The sequence below is a fragment of the Malus sylvestris genome (genome assembly GCF_916048215.2).
Source record: "Malus sylvestris chromosome 4 unlocalized genomic scaffold, drMalSylv7.2 SUPER_4_unloc_1, whole genome shotgun sequence".
Taxonomy (NCBI): domain Eukaryota; kingdom Viridiplantae; phylum Streptophyta; class Magnoliopsida; order Rosales; family Rosaceae; genus Malus; species Malus sylvestris.
Window position 1 is genome coordinate 30,701 of NW_025920893.1, and position 16,074 is coordinate 46,774.

At 37.0% G+C, this 16,074-nt stretch overlaps 1 protein-coding gene and 2 long non-coding RNA genes across 6 annotated transcripts in view; 2 read left to right on the plus strand and 1 right to left on the minus strand.

The window, feature by feature from the left end:
* LOC126612788 (leucine-rich repeat receptor protein kinase HPCA1-like) overlaps window positions 1–16,074 on the plus strand; it is a 79,897-nt gene that overhangs the window by 14,659 nt on the left and 49,164 nt on the right. The window lies entirely within an intron of this gene.
* On the plus strand, window positions 238–10,891 carry LOC126612796 (uncharacterized). The gene is made up of 4 exons (XR_007619331.1): window positions 238–410; window positions 621–751; window positions 881–1,154; window positions 10,837–10,891. It is a non-coding gene; the product is annotated as an uncharacterized LOC126612796 (long non-coding RNA).
* LOC126612793 (uncharacterized) lies at window positions 1,157–10,305 on the minus strand. 3 transcript variants are annotated; one of them, XR_007619327.1, is made up of 5 exons: window positions 8,815–8,856; window positions 3,195–7,898; window positions 3,021–3,089; window positions 2,263–2,321; window positions 1,157–1,346 (listed from the first exon to the last, which is right to left on the minus strand). It is a non-coding gene; the product is annotated as an uncharacterized LOC126612793 (long non-coding RNA). The 3 variants fall into 3 exon arrangements; XR_007619325.1 differs by lacking the exons at window positions 3,195–7,898; window positions 8,815–8,856 and adding an exon at window positions 9,736–10,305; XR_007619328.1 differs by lacking the exons at window positions 3,021–3,089; window positions 3,195–7,898; window positions 8,815–8,856 and adding exons at window positions 9,562–9,630; window positions 9,736–10,305.

The window sequence follows — 16,074 nt, forward strand, 5'->3', positions numbered from 1 at the left end:
CTTATACCCTATTGATTCGGTGACTCGAGCTTTGCAGTTCGCAAGGATGACAAGTCTACACGCAGCCCCGAAGGCCGAGTCAACTCACCAATGACTGTACGAGTTCACAAATCTGTGAAGGTACATATAGCGTGATGTTAAATTTACCCAATTTTTCGATTTTGATTTCGTTCAGAGTTGCAGTGGGATTGAAAATTGGGACTTTGTGGTACTCTCTCTCTCTCTCTCTCTCTCTCTCTCTCTCTCTCTCTCTCTCTCTCTCTCTCTCTCTCTCTCTCTCTCTCTCTCTCTCTCCTATGTGTATGAATTGAGTTCTGAAGTGCCTGTGCAAATGGGCGCGTTTACTAACTAAGCTTTCAAGGGGAGCCCATCAACGGTTTGCGTGCTGGGGGAATACGGAGATTACCAGTGTATGATTTGGTTATCTTTTATTTTTTATTTAAATTTATCCATATATAATGTGGGTATATTTATAATAAAGAATTGTGATAAGCTATTGTGCCATATGACTTTGAAAGCATTAATTTTGTGTTTAGTTTGGATTTTTACATTGTGAATGTTGAATTTGTGTTTATTTTGGATTTTTGTGTTTGAATTTGTAGCATGATCTTCCACTGCAGCATCCAAATTTTGCATTTGTAAATTGTGAAAGAAAAACGAAGTATGAGGAAATTATAGGAGATTGTGTTGGCTTTGGCCATTAAGGGTATTAGCAGGTTGTTCCCCCATACAGGTGATTAGTTGTTTTTCAGTCTCTGTTCTATTTGGATGAGAAAGTGATTGAAAAAAAGAGGATTTTTTTTATTCGTTGGTTGATTTGTGTGTGGACCATGTTTTTTTTTTTGTTTTTTTTTGTTTTTGTGTATAGATGTGAAACCAGCAATGCAAGAGCAGGATCTGATTAGTCGCACCCAAAAAGGGGTTTGTTTCTTAAATCACATTCATTAGATTATTAATGTGCTTTGAAGGCACTTCAATATGATTTTCTAATTTCTCCTTTCCAGCATTCTCTTTTTGGTTTTTGGAGTATGTTTGTGATTTATATTTGATTATATAAATGCAGCAATTAATTTGCATCCTTATGACATCGCATATGTGAAAGTGCGTTCGATTCCAATATGGGTATGTGCGACAGGATGTGCCTGCTGCTGCTGGTATGACACACCCCGTCCCGAAGGAGGGCATGCTGGCCGTCACGTGAGAGTGACGTAACCATTTGCACAGTACGGAAGCTTTAATTATACAATTTATAAGTTGATACACCCGAAAGTGAGTCTTAATTTTGTCCATTCTGTCAGAACACCGTCGAATTCCTCGTAGTCACCACACCTTTGTGATTCCTGAACCTGGAGGGGCGCAAAACCAAAATTGAGTGGGTCAGTAAAACAATTCTTTTCCAAATCCAAACATTTCTCAAAACGTTGTAACCCCTCTCCGTAAAACCTGTATACTTTCCCAGAAATGTAAAATATAAATATACATATATATTCTCAAAACTTCATTTTTACTATCTCAACATTATCTCTTTATCAATCATGCCATGCCATGTCATCTCAACATTTCTCATATTAATTATGCCATGCCACATCATCTCAACAGTAATAAGGTATGAATGCATCAACATAATCATATCAGGTGCAAGAAAGTAATCAACCGTAGGCCCTCTAATAGCCCTATACGGTTGAACCTAGAGCTCAAAATCTATCATTATCACTCTACCGGAGTCACCTCTGTGACCCGTCCGGCCTTCTGCACACAAGTTACGCTCTAGTGCTTCTCATAAATCATCTGTGCACATAATCTAAGGTCACCCACCAGTCGGAATCTCACTAACACTCTTCGACTGGCCCGTCGCACCCACTCCGCGTGGACTGTGCGACCAGCATCTACTTGGATCCAAGGCGAGCGTGCGATGCGGTGAATACTATAAGCACTAAACCAAGGTGCAGGATTTGAGCTCAATATACATCAACATCATCATAACAGTAATTAAATACTCACCTGATACTCACCTGTGCGTCCGCCGCACCATTCATTCATATGCATCATATATCTCAAATCATACTTTTCATATCATTTCATGCATGGCAATTCAATTTACATTTCCATATATATTTCATATACTTCTATGCATGATCTTTCAATTCACGTTTTCATATCATTCTATATACCTTTCATTTAAAACATAATTTCATTCTAATTCAATTTCTGGGAAAGCGTCAAGTATATATATATATACGGAAAACAAAACTGCCCACTCACCTGGAGTTCGCCCTACAACTCCCTAGCACAATACGCCAAGGCGTCATGACGATCGCCGCCTAGAACAGTAATCAAATCCAACCTCAGAATTCATATCGATAGAATACATAACTTATATAAAATACGTCACTACGTAGTTCGATCCGGAAGATCTGCCACTCAGATTTTAAATCCATAACTTCCAGAGGTCCACAATATATCTCTAGGATAACATCCTAAAATTTCATTACCATCCAACGGTCGGATCTCCGTCAATTTCCAAAACTAAGTGACGGTTAACATTTTATATTATGGACTTACAATTCCAATTCCGGAAGATCCGTAACTCGGATTCCCAATCCGTAAGTTCCAATAATCCTCAAATATTACGTATTACAACGTATCAAAGTTTGGTGACGATCCAACGGTCGGATCATCAATTCACATTTTCACCTAAATGTGAAAACTATAAAACGTTATTTGAACACCTAACCAACAATCTTCAATAACTTTCTCATACGGTGTTCAATTTAGGTATATGAATATACCACAGTGATCTACTCGACGTCACGGACGTCGACATATTTTTAAAATAATTTTATTTTTATTTTTTTATTTTTACTGTAGCACCTTCTTCTTCCTTGGGTCGCCGGACTGGTTTTTCCGGCGGCCGTTTTCTGGGCAGTTTTTCAAATTGCTATAACTTTGTCATTTCTCAACGAAATCAAGTGATTCAAAAACGAAAGTTGTAGCCCTTGAAGAGAAAAAGAGAATGGTACCTTGAAAAACACCTAGTTCGCCGTATTTTGGCCGGAAACTGCCTCGAAAGCCTCGGAGGTCGCCGGAAACTGGGTATTTTTCAAATGAGTATAACTTCTTCAATACTCAACGAAATTGAGTGAAACAAAAAGGAAAGTTGTAGTACTTGACGAGACGAAGAGATTGATACCTACCTCGACTCCTAACTCGCCGGGGATTCGCCGAAAAACGCCTCGAAAGCTCCGGCCAAACTTTGAACTTGTCGATCTCCGTGTTCTTACGTCCAAAAACTTCCAACGAAGCACTCCGAGCTTCCTTGGGACCTCACTAAGCTCACTATGAGCTTGGATTGTCCTAAAAATCAACCAATTCAAAGCTCATGAATAGTACACTTTCATGGGGAGTTTAGAATCTAGGTTTTCCGAAGTAAAACTTACCTGAAATGGATACCAACGTGATCGTGAAGTCCTCAGGATTCCAATGGTGGTCTCAAACTTGACGTTGGTATAGATTTAGGGTGGTTTTGTGGTGGTCCGTGTGAGTTCGAAGGAGAGGGAGAGAGAGAGAGTGAAAATCTGAAATGGAAGAAGAAGAGAGAGAAGGAAAGGTTACGGAAAATGGGGAGGAAATTAGGGTATAGGACCCTACCTAAAGTCCAACACAACAATAGCTTAGAAATTTTAGGTAAAACAAACACCAAAATTACGCACCTTAATCCCGTTTAAGGGCGTTTTTGTAATTTCACGTCCTCGGAATTAAAAATTCCGGGACAGGCTGTGACAATCTCCCCTCCTTATAGAATTTCATCCCCGAAATTCCAGCCACCAACCAAACTCTCAATACTAAAAAAAAATAGCCTCGGATACATATCTCTCATCCGTTCTTTTGTCTCCCAAGTAGCTTCTTCTGCTGAATGGTTCCTCCACAATACTTTTACCAAGCTCACGATCTTATTCCTCAGAGTCTTATCTTTCCAATCCAGTATAGTCACTGGTTCCTCATCAAGTCGAATCCGGATTAATCTCCAAAGGTTGAACCAGAATCTTATGCGACAAATCTGCCACCTAGTGACAACGCATCGAACACAAAATACATTATGTGCCTTAGCCAATTCTGAAGGCATCACAAACTTGTATGCAACTTCGTCGATTCCTTTAATGATCAAAACGGACTGATGTGTTCAAGACTTATCTTGTCTTCCTTTCTGAATCTTACTATTTCTGTTCATGGTGAAATTCCAAAAATATCAAACCATTTACCTTACACACTCGATTAGTGGCATATCCATCTGTTGATCTCTTTTGCCATTCCTGGTTACTTCAGTTTAACTTAATCACCTGAATACTTTGAGGAGACTCATCCATAGTCTCAGGGTCTACTAAAACTCTTTCTTGATCGAATCTTTCTCTATTCAGAAGCATTTCATTCACACGACACGCTTCAGGGACCCTATGGCGTTATTTCGGAAACTGCGCACCCAACATACTTAAGAAACTCAGCAGTTCCGTAATCCAATTCTCTTTCCATAAAACAAATAAGTACCGTTGGTTTTCAATCCACAAGATGATACTCTTGCCAAACGTGCCAGACATTAATCTTACTGTAGTCTTCTCACCAAGTGCTTCAGCTAGAACAAACTTTACGATCACCCTGATCGTACAATCATGTTCATTAAGCAATACAATTCACATTCGCTGCCTCATATCAAAATCCTTCCAAGTAATGGATATTGAAGACTTTTTGGATTCGTAAAAATCTTGCATTCCCACTAAAATATAATGTCTCCATAACTTCACAGCAAGAATGGTAATCGTGACTTCCAAATCACCCGTAGGGTAATTCATCTCATGAGATTCCATTTATCGTGAAACGTATGCAATCACCCTAACATTTGCATCAACATGCCTCCAATACTATTCAAGAAACATCACTAAAAATTTATGATTACCACTATTCTCTGGGAATACCAAAATACGTGCATGAGTGAGGAAATACTTCAGTTGTTGAATCCTTTGCTTACAATTCCTTCCCACTCATACCTAACCTCATTTCTCCACAGTCTCGTCAATGACAAAGCAATGACTGAAAAATCTTTCACAACCATCCAAGATAGCCTGGTAAGCTAAGAAATTCCGAATCTCAATTACAGCTCGTGGTTGTTCCAAATTTTAATTTCTGTTACCTTTTAAGGATTCACTTGAATACCTTAAGAATATATAACATATCCCAGAAATGCTGCTTGATTCATCCAACATTCGCATTTGCTAAACTTAGCATACAATCGACATTCTTCCAATCTTTGTTCTACCGACTTAATACGTTTACATGCTCTGCTCTGGCTCAGAATATGCCAGAATATCTTCAATGAAAATGATATCAATTATCAAGGCATTATTGGAATACTTCATCCATCAACTCATAAAACCGCATGAGTATCCACATAGCATCACCAAACTTTATAAGGACCATAACAAGTCCAGAAACCATCTTATGATCAACGTCACTTATAATATTCAATTGGTAGTAACCAGATCTCAATTCAATCTTTGAATCTTCGCAATTACTTCTGAGCTGGTTAAATAAACATCAGTACATCACCATGGATAACGGTTCTCAATCGTTACCCGACTTCATTGTCTATAATCAATGAACAATCTCTAAGTCCATTTTCTTTCTCACCAACAAACTGGTGCTCCTCAAAAGTGTTGTACTAGGTTGAATGAAACTTTTATCAACCAATTCTTTCAACTGAATTTCCAATTCCCTTAACTCATCCTGAACCAATCTTTAACATAGATTTATACCTGGCAACAATTCAATAGTGAACCTCATATCTCTGCCCGAAGGCAATCCAGGTATACTTTCAAGGAAGACATCAAGAAAAGTCTAACCCCTTTCTCATTTTTCACACTTCTCCGAGCAACATCCTTTAGTACCACATGAACTAAGTATTTTTGACAGCCTTTTGAAAACAATCTCTTTGCTCTCACAGCATAAATAACGGCCTGACTCAATCCACTTTGCATACTTACAAAAGTAATCTCTGGTCATCCAGATCGATGGAAAGTACTGGTTTCCCGTAACATTCCGTCTTGTCACAATTATAACCAACCAATCTAATGGAACAGAATTAACTGATACAATATATATTCTATTATTATTAAGCATTCTAAATAAGTACAATACTAACATAAAATAATCTACCGGGTTGCTTGCTTAACGAATCCACGAATGAGTTATTAATATTACGGTCTGCAGCCCGCAATACTGATAAATCATCGTTGTCTTGATAAGTAGGCAACCACTCTCAAAGATATAACATTACTATTTTGTTACTCAATGCAAAATACATACACTCGTCTCAACTACATTTATTTACTACTCTCTAGGTAATAACATACATAATAAGAAATATATCAGCCGAAGTCAACTAGAATGACCAATACGGCTGATTCAACTCTTATCTCAATAATACGTCGGCCGGATCCACTCCGCGTGGTCGGTACGGCCGAGCCTATAACTCATAAATTTCGCATGTGTCAATCGAATCCACTTCTCGTGGCCTGTACGGCTGAACATATAACTCATCAAATCTCTCTGTACTCACAGTCAATCCGACCAAACTACTAAGTTTATAACTCTTCTGAATCGACACTATGATATCATGGAAAATTATTGAGTACAACTGATTCTAGGGACGATTCACAATTCTGTGTCCCCTCTGTTCACATAAACACATTCATTAATTTCACACTTCCCAAAGTGTTAATTTTTGTACCTGCAGCACAAGGTACATTTCCTTTACTCGAGACACCTTGTCTCAAATATCTGGGATTACCAGTATATCCATCACTTTTATTCTGACCAGCGACATTAAAACCTCAGCTAGAAGAATTAACTCTAGCTTCACTTCTTTCGAAGCTCTAAATCTTTCTATATCCTTGATATGACGAATCATTAACTTTATCGTCTTCTTTTAATTCCCATTCATTTCTTATTCTTCTTTATTCTCGTTGCTCATGTTCTCAGAGTCCTCAAGATTCAACAACATCTAGCATACTCCTGATAAGAACTACAATGGATAGTGGTCACCCAAAATACCACTTCCCTTTTGTCACCCAGCTTAAAACAACATAACACCTCCACCAAATTAACAATAATATATGGATGGAACGAGGCAAGTCTGAAAACTTTCTATAATATCCCTCGATCATCACCTTCCTTGTCTCATATTTGTAAACTCTTGTTTACTACCATCGATAAATGCCGGAGGGATAAACTTTTTCTTAAACAAGTCCTTAAACAATTTTAAATCGGCTGATTCCTCTGGTGACAACAATTAATACTCCTGCTTCCATCAGGATACACGTTCATAACTCAAACCAGGTAGTCATCTCGACCCCTTGTCAGAAGGAAGATTCCTTTGACTTGCATAATCCGAAACATCTTTTCCAAATGGTTAAACCGTTACTTCGCTCCCTCAGGTTCATCATTTCATAAGGTGATTCAAATTCAACTCATAACCCGTCTTAAAATGTCCTTTTTTATAATAGACTGAATCACCATAATAATAGTTTCCCCCAAACCGCTAATTCAAGGAGACTAAATTCCTCTAACTACGTGGTTTGCTACGAGGCGGTGTAATTCTGACAGAATTCACTATAAACTTCTCAAGATGTCCAAGATTGCAACCATGCTCTGATACCAACTGACACACCCCGTCCCGAAGGAGGGCATGCTGGCCGTCACGTGAGAGTGACGTAACCATTTGCACAGTACGGAAGCTTTAATTATACAATTTATAAGTTGATACACCCGAAAGTGAGTCTTAATTTTGTCCATTCTGTCAGAACACCGTCGAATTCCTCGTAGTCACCACACCTTTGTGATTCCTGAACCTGGAGGGGCGCAAAACCAAAATTGAGTGGGTCAGTAAAACAATTCTTTTCCAAATCCAAACATTTCTCAAAACGTTGTAACCCCTCTCCGTAAAACCTGTATACTTTCCCAGAAATGTAAAATATAAATATACATATATATTCTCAAAACTTCATTTTTACTATCTCAACATTATCTCTTTATCAATCATGCCATGCCATGTCATCTCAACATTTCTCATATTAATTATGCCATGCCACATCATCTCAACAGTAATAAGGTATGAATGCATCAACATAATCATATCAGGTGCAAGAAAGTAATCAACCGTAGGCCCTCTAATAGCCCTATACGGTTGAACCTAGAGCTCAAAATCTATCATTATCACTCTACCGGAGTCACCTCTGTGACCCGTCCGGCCTTCTGCACACAAGTTACGCTCTAGTGCTTCTCATAAATCATCTGTGCACATAATCTAAGGTCACCCACCAGTCGGAATCTCACTAACACTCTTCGACTGGCCCGTCGCACCCACTCCGCGTGGACTGTGCGACCAGCATCTACTTGGATCCAAGGCGAGCGTGCGATGCGGTGAATACTATAAGCACTAAACCAAGGTGCAGGATTTGAGCTCAATATACATCAACATCATCATAACAGTAATTAAATACTCACCTGATACTCACCTGTGCGTCCGCCGCACCATTCATTCATATGCATCATATATCTCAAATCATACTTTTCATATCATTTCATGCATGGCAATTCAATTTACATTTCCATATATATTTCATATACTTCTATGCATGATCTTTCAATTCACGTTTTCATATCATTCTATATACCTTTCATTTAAAACATAATTTCATTCTAATTCAATTTCTGGGAAAGCGTCAAGTATATATATATATACGGAAAACAAAACTGCCCACTCACCTGGAGTTCGCCCTACAACTCCCTAGCACAATACGCCAAGGCCGCCGCCTAGAACAGTAATCAAATCCAACCTCAGAATTCATATCGATAGAATACATAACTTATATAAAATACGTCACTACGTAGTTCGATCCGGAAGATCTGCCACTCAGATTTTAAATCCATAACTTCCAGAGGTCCACAATATATCTCTAGGATAACATCCTAAAATTTCATTACCATCCAACGGTCGGATCTCCGTCAATTTCCAAAACTAAGTGACGGTTAACATTTTATATTATGGACTTACAATTCCAATTCCGGAAGATCCGTAACTCGGATTCCCAATCCGTAAGTTCCAATAATCCTCAAATATTACGTATTACAACGTATCAAAGTTTGGTGACGATCCAACGGTCGGATCATCAATTCACATTTTCACCTAAATGTGAAAACTATAAAACGTTATTTGAACACCTAACCAACAATCTTCAATAACTTTCTCATATGGTGTTCAATTTAGGTATATGAATATACCACAGTGATCTACTCGACGTCACGGACGTCGACATATTTTTAAAATAATTTTATTTTTATTTTTTTATTTTTACTGTAGCACCTTCTTCTTCCTTGGGTCGCCGGACTGGTTTTTCCGGCGGCCGTTTTCTGGGCAGTTTTTCAAATTGCTATAACTTTGTCATTTCTCAACGAAATCAAGTGATTCAAAAACGAAAGTTGTAGCCCTTGAAGAGAAAAAGAGAATGGTACCTTGAAAAACACCTAGTTCGCCGTATTTTGGCCGGAAACTGCCTCGAAAGCCTCGGAGGTCGCCGGAAACTGGGTATTTTTCAAATGAGTATAACTTCTTCAATACTCAACGAAATTGAGTGAAATAAAAAGGAAAGTTGTAGTAATTGACGAGACGAAGAGATTGATACCTACCTCGACTCCTAACTCGCCGGGGATTCGCCGAAAAACGCCTCGAAAGCTCCGGCCAAACTTTGAACTTGTCGATCTCCGTGTTCTTACGTCCAAAAACTTCCAACGAAGCACTCCGAGCTTCCTTGGGACCTCACTAAGCTCACTATGAGCTTGGATTGTCCTAAAAATCAACCAATTCAAAGCTCATGAATAGTACACTTTCATGGGGAGTTTAGAATCTAGGTTTTCCGAAGTAAAACTTACCTGAAATGGATACCAACGTGATCGTGAAGTCCTCAGGATTCCAATGGTGGTCTCAAACTTGACGTTGGTATAGATTTAGGGTGGTTTTGTGGTGGTCCGTGTGAGTTCGAAGGAGAGGGAGAGAGAGAGAGTGAAAATCTGAAATGGAAGAAGAAGAGAGAGAAGGAAAGGTTACGGAAAATGGGGAGGAAATTAGGGTATAGGACCCTACCTAAAGTCCAACACAACAATAGCTTAGAAATTTTAGGTAAAACAAACACCAAAATTACGCACCTTAATCCCGTTTAAGGGCGTTTTTGTAATTTCACGTCCTCGGAATTAAAAATTCCGGGAGAGGCTGTGACATGGTATGCTTGCTGTTGTTTCTCGCGCTGTTAACTTTTTTGTGTGTTGATTTGATTAACAATTCAAGCATATATTTTTTGTGGTTTTTTTTTTTGTGTTTAATTTTATTTGAATTTCTTAATTTGTTCAAAGGATGCTTGGTTAGCAGCCAGTTTTACTTATTGGTTTTTTTATTTGGATTTATAGCACTGAGGGTATAAGTGAACGGTGAATCGGTTTGTATGGGCTCATGCATCTTAAGCATGTAGTGAGAAGTGAGGATTTTGTTTTAGTGTTTTAGATAATCTAAAGGAATATGTAGATACTATGATTTGGGCTTGCGTTCTTAAGTCATGATAAAGCAGTCCAAGTAATTTTAACATAGATATCATCTTTTATCTAATGCATGAGTGTATGAAATGCTAGACGATAATAAATTGTGCAGCACCATGTGATTTAAAATTCAAAGAAAGACAATGAACTGTGTTTGATATTTTGTTTGTCTTGGTTCGTTTAAATTTGGGCTTTTTTCAGTTGGATTCATGGGTTTTGTGTAAGATATCATGTTTCCGTAAGAACGCCAGCGGACAGAGACAGAGCGACAGAGAGAGAGGGAAAGGGAAGAGTGGGGATCTCACAGCCATGGATTATGTCGCCTGTAAATTTGTAATTTTCGTTACTGTTATTTGTTAATTAATCCCTTTTTTTTTTTAAGGTCAGTTAATTTATCAGTTAATAGTGTTGCTGTTAATGATTTAGTTTAATTAATCAGTTAATAATGCTGCTGCTAATGATTTAGTTTTAGTATAATGATGCTGTTAATGATTTGGTTTTGAGTTTAAATCTGATTAGCGAAAATCGGAGGGTTTAAGGTTATGCACTTGCTTTGCATATGACTGCCAGAGAAATTCAAGCTTCTGCTAAGGTAATTATCGATAATTGGATTGTTTAAATCAAACGTGGTAGTGAAATGTTAAATTTTATGGCTACAAGTTTCTAATTAGAATGCTAATGCTGCAATTCATGATGATCAATATGTTCTGACTTAAACATTTACTACAAATGTATTGTTGCTTTGTGATGAATGAGTTATCTTTTGCATATAAGTCTTTTTGTTTCTTGATACTAAGTCTAAAATAGAGATTTCAGAGCAAAATGTTGATCCAGTATAAGCGAGTTGTGATTTTGTAGTTTTTATATGTTTCCAGATAAAAGTTAGGATCTGGAAAGTGATAAAGGGCAAAGGAAAGCTATGCTGACTCACGAAAGATGGTTCAAGTCTCTGTTGGAGGTACATTGGATTTATGTTTCTGGTGTGTTAACTACATTGTTAGGACTTTAGGTTTGGATTGAACTCAATATTGTCAGTGTATATAAATATATGTGTGTGTATATAGATTTATACATAAGGGGAGGATGGATGGATAGGTGTATGCTTAGTTTGTAAGAGAAGAAGAGAACACGAAAACCACACCAAACAACTCGCATTTAAAGCTCTTTTTCTTTTTCTCTTTTGACATAAATCTTTCTTTGTTAGATTGCTAGGGGGCTGCACTGTGTGAGGGATTACTATAGATACTAGCCTTACATGACTGCCTTGATTTATGCATGATGGAGCTAAATTACTTAAGAATAGATAATTTTTTTCGTCTTCTTTCTTTTGTTGGAATGTTGTCACTGTAATCCGTTAATTTTGGATTGTTTAGTGTCATGGGTTCTGTAGAATTAGACTCCAGTTGTGTCATGGGTTGTGTCATCCCACAAACAATTATGCCATGAGTGGGATGCTGGATGATTGCAAAAACATGAGACTTATCAAAATGCAAATAGGAAATAACACCTATGTAAGTATACTTTGGTTTTGGCCCTGCATTCTTAGTTGTGTGAGATATGCATGGTTGATATCAACTAATTATGCACATTGCAATTATATTCCCTTAATTGATGGGGTCTTCATAACCTTTATGAATTAAGTATAGGATTTAGATGCATAGTGTTGCGATGGGAACATGAAGACTGCATTTGGGAGTGTGCATTAAGTGTATTTGATGCATCAATATTTTTTTAACTTAAAATAACCCCAAAGGTTTGGCCTTTCTGTATTCTCATATAGCATTCAACCAACAACATGCCATTAGGTCTCCATTCTCTTTTCTCATTTTTGTCGGGTCTTCTGAAACAAAAGCATTCAAACATACAGTATGAAATTGCATGATTAGAAGAAAACAAAGATATCCAAAAAAAAACTACACAAACTAAACGAAATATTAAGTCTTCCGGACACCCAAATTCAAAACCAGTAAGTAATGATAACTACATTATTGTCTTTCCCAATACAGAACAAATTAGCACAAAAACTCTATATATATGTATATATAACGCTTCCATATGCTTATTTCTCTTTCTTATACGAAATTATCCATATGTCAAATAAACCATAGTGGATAATTTCACTTCATCATTAATAACACTTCCATATGCTTATTTCATCTCATTATTTTTTGCATTTCAATTGGTCTTTGTTTCATTCTCAGACAGTTATCGGCATAGATAAAGTAAAATTCCGTTCTTGGCTCTCCTTTTCTTTGCTGTAGCATCTGTTTGTTTGTTGATGTAAATTTGGGTTATGTTGGATTTTTCAATTTGATTCTCCAATATATTTTTTTGGTGACCAACTGTGTTAAATTGGAAGACTAAATTTATATAAAACATGACATAGTATGCCATACATTTATGTAACTGTAATTGAAGAGGAATGTATGCATTAGTATGCCATTAATATGGCATGGAATGGCATTGGATACTATATAGCTAGATTGTTCCAGGTTCAAGCTTATCCAGTGACTGCCTATCACTTTCTTATTAGTATTACTAATCTCCTTAGAGATTTGATCAAAATTAATACTTTTTCCAAGACGGTTGAGAGAATTATTATGTGTCACCTGTTGACAGCCTTATAAATAGTAAAATGCTGCTTAAATATTCATCACGTTAAGGTTTTCATGGTTTTTCTTGAAAACTGCAAGAGAAATTATTCTGAGTCAGAATGTTATTAAACGAATATGACAAGAAGATCGATCCCGTATGGAGCCACCGTCACAGTATGAGAATATCATATTTAAGTCACTAGAATTCTTTATACAGGACTGACTGGGCTCCTATTTTAAATGACAGGTCAATCCCAATTTTATGCATTTAAGTGGATCACCCTCCTTTTAACCCAGGAGTTCAATTTCGCTGACAGCCTTCACACTTGGGATACACTTTCAAGTGATCTGAGGGTCCTCAGGTGGTATTATATCCCTTTGGACTGTATAGACTGAAGAGTCTGTTTTCAAGGCATGAAATGAAAAAAAAATTTGGCTTTTGGTTTTCGCCTCCTGAATTATCTGAGCTATTGATTACATTAATGTGTGTAGTACATGGTATTTTTAAGCCCGAGAAGGACTAAATTATTAATTTATACAAATTTTCTTATGAGAAGACTTTCTACATCTTTTCTCACTCTTCTTAATTTATGATTGAACTTTATACTCCTTTCATTCATTAATTTATGAATTGGGTTGTTTTTCTTTTGTGATTTCAGTATTTAGGTCTTTAGTGACTGCAAAATTTCATGGTTTTTTACTATTTCAGAAGTAATTGATAGAGTTAGATGTGATGCTACTAAAGTTGGAAATCGTTGTGTCCTTAGAGCAAGCAAGTCTGCAGATATCCATTTTATTTTGATTCGGGCACCTTCTACCAGACTGTATAGGACATAAAAAATGATTTGATTGTGCTGTTATGTATTTCTTTTTTTTTTTAATTTTTTATGGCGGTATCATTTTCTCAACAAAATAGAAATCACTTAAATAAATAAACCACTCAAGCAATGAATCTTCAATGAGAACTTAATATCTTCTCAGGTTGGACAAACCAGCAGGTGTTTTCTTCACAAAATTTACTTGCCCATCTCTTAGATGGACATAAAGAACATCAATTGTGTGTCTCTTACTTTTTTTGGTTTAGCTTTAAGTTATGATTTCTGATACCGTAATGAGTTTTTTCTCATAATGCATATGAATACCTTTGATTATGTTGGTTCTATGTTTGAACTTTGAAGCCAGAAAAACTCATATGTTGCTTTTGCAGTTTGATTAGTAGTTGTTAATTAGAATTGGCTAATTCTTTTCCTAAGAATTTTTTTTTACTCACTCTGTTGGTTCTTCTTCATATAAGTACATAGAAAGTGCATCAAAGACTAACTAGAATTAGTTAGCTTATGGGTGTGTTAACATGTTTAAGTAGTAGTACTTAAACTCAAAAGATGCTGGAGTGTTTCTTAAATTAATAATTTGTATTGAACTCAGCATTTCATAAGAGTTGAACCTAAGAGCTTTGTGGAAAGGAATAAAACTAGATCGTACCATTTTATGTATGTTTGATTACATTGCTTATAATTAGTAATAATTACATTTTATGGACATTGTAGCTTTCATGGAGTCCCCTGCTCAAACATGTGTGAAGCTGAATGACAATAGACTACAGATATCAAACAACGTGGCTCACAGAATTAAGTAGGAGATTTAGGATGGTCAGTTTGTGGATACATCCATTTTAATTTTCAAATTAATTTAGTAATTGTTTGTGAAAACTCACATTTCTGATTTTTTTAATTCATTGGACTATTAAACCGTGTCTTTTCACTTTGCTTTGTTTTACATACGTATTCAGCTGGCAATGCAATAACTTTTTTACAGTATCACTAACAACTCCCTTTCATGAAACCAAGGATGTAAATAGAATTAGTATTTATGATGTAAGATGCCAATCATGTATATTTTTAGGAGTATTACTTAATTGAATTTGGCACTGCAAAAACCAATGTTGCTGCAATTGTTATTTACATCCATGCCATTGGTTTATAAGAATGGGCTTTGTGTGTTTGGTCTCCTGGAGTTTGTTTGGTTGCTATGAATTGTTTGTGGCGGATGAATTTACCATTTTGATGTGATCCTTTATATATATAAATTTATGAAATTGCTTTGTGGTTAGATTTTTATTATATATTTTTGGTTGCTATCAATTTACTTGAGTCACCGACAGAGAGCAGGGCTGACCTGCTGAGATGGCATACAGAAGACCAAGGCTGACCTGCAGGGATGGTAGAGAGAAGAGGAGAGAGGGAAGAGTCGTGTGGTTTGGAAACGAGCGGTGGGAAGAAAGCTAGGAGGAGAGAGGGAGGGGTGGGATGAGCAAATCAAGGGTTAGGGGTGCCTGAAAGCTTGATTGCGTTTTTATCGGAAACGGGTGCACAGAGAGACGGCTAGGCAGGGAGGGAAGGCGAGGGTAGGGTTGCTTTCAGGAATTTTGTTCCAGCTGGAAGTCATTTCCACAAGAATTGATGAAGGTCATTTCCACAACAATTGATGAGGTGTTCTCCCCAGCTGGTAGTTTCATTCGGTTCAAAAGATAAGTCTCAGTTTCGAACCAATTTTTTCTTCTTTGGCTGCTTATAGTTTGATCCAAAGTGAAGAGGCATTTTTTTTTCTTCTGGTTTGTTCACTGTTCAGTTGTGGTTCAGTTCTCCACCTTTTGGTTGGAGTACAACAAATGCTTTTAAATTATTAAATTAGGAAAGCTAAGAAAGATATTTTGTGCTAATTGCTATTTGATAACTCTGGTTTTCTCTTTTGGCTACCACCTTGCTCTCCATTTCTCTTTTTCCTCTTGCTCTGCTGGTTTTTCAGTGTTACAACCTCTCTGCAAAAACCACACTGTATGTGTTTT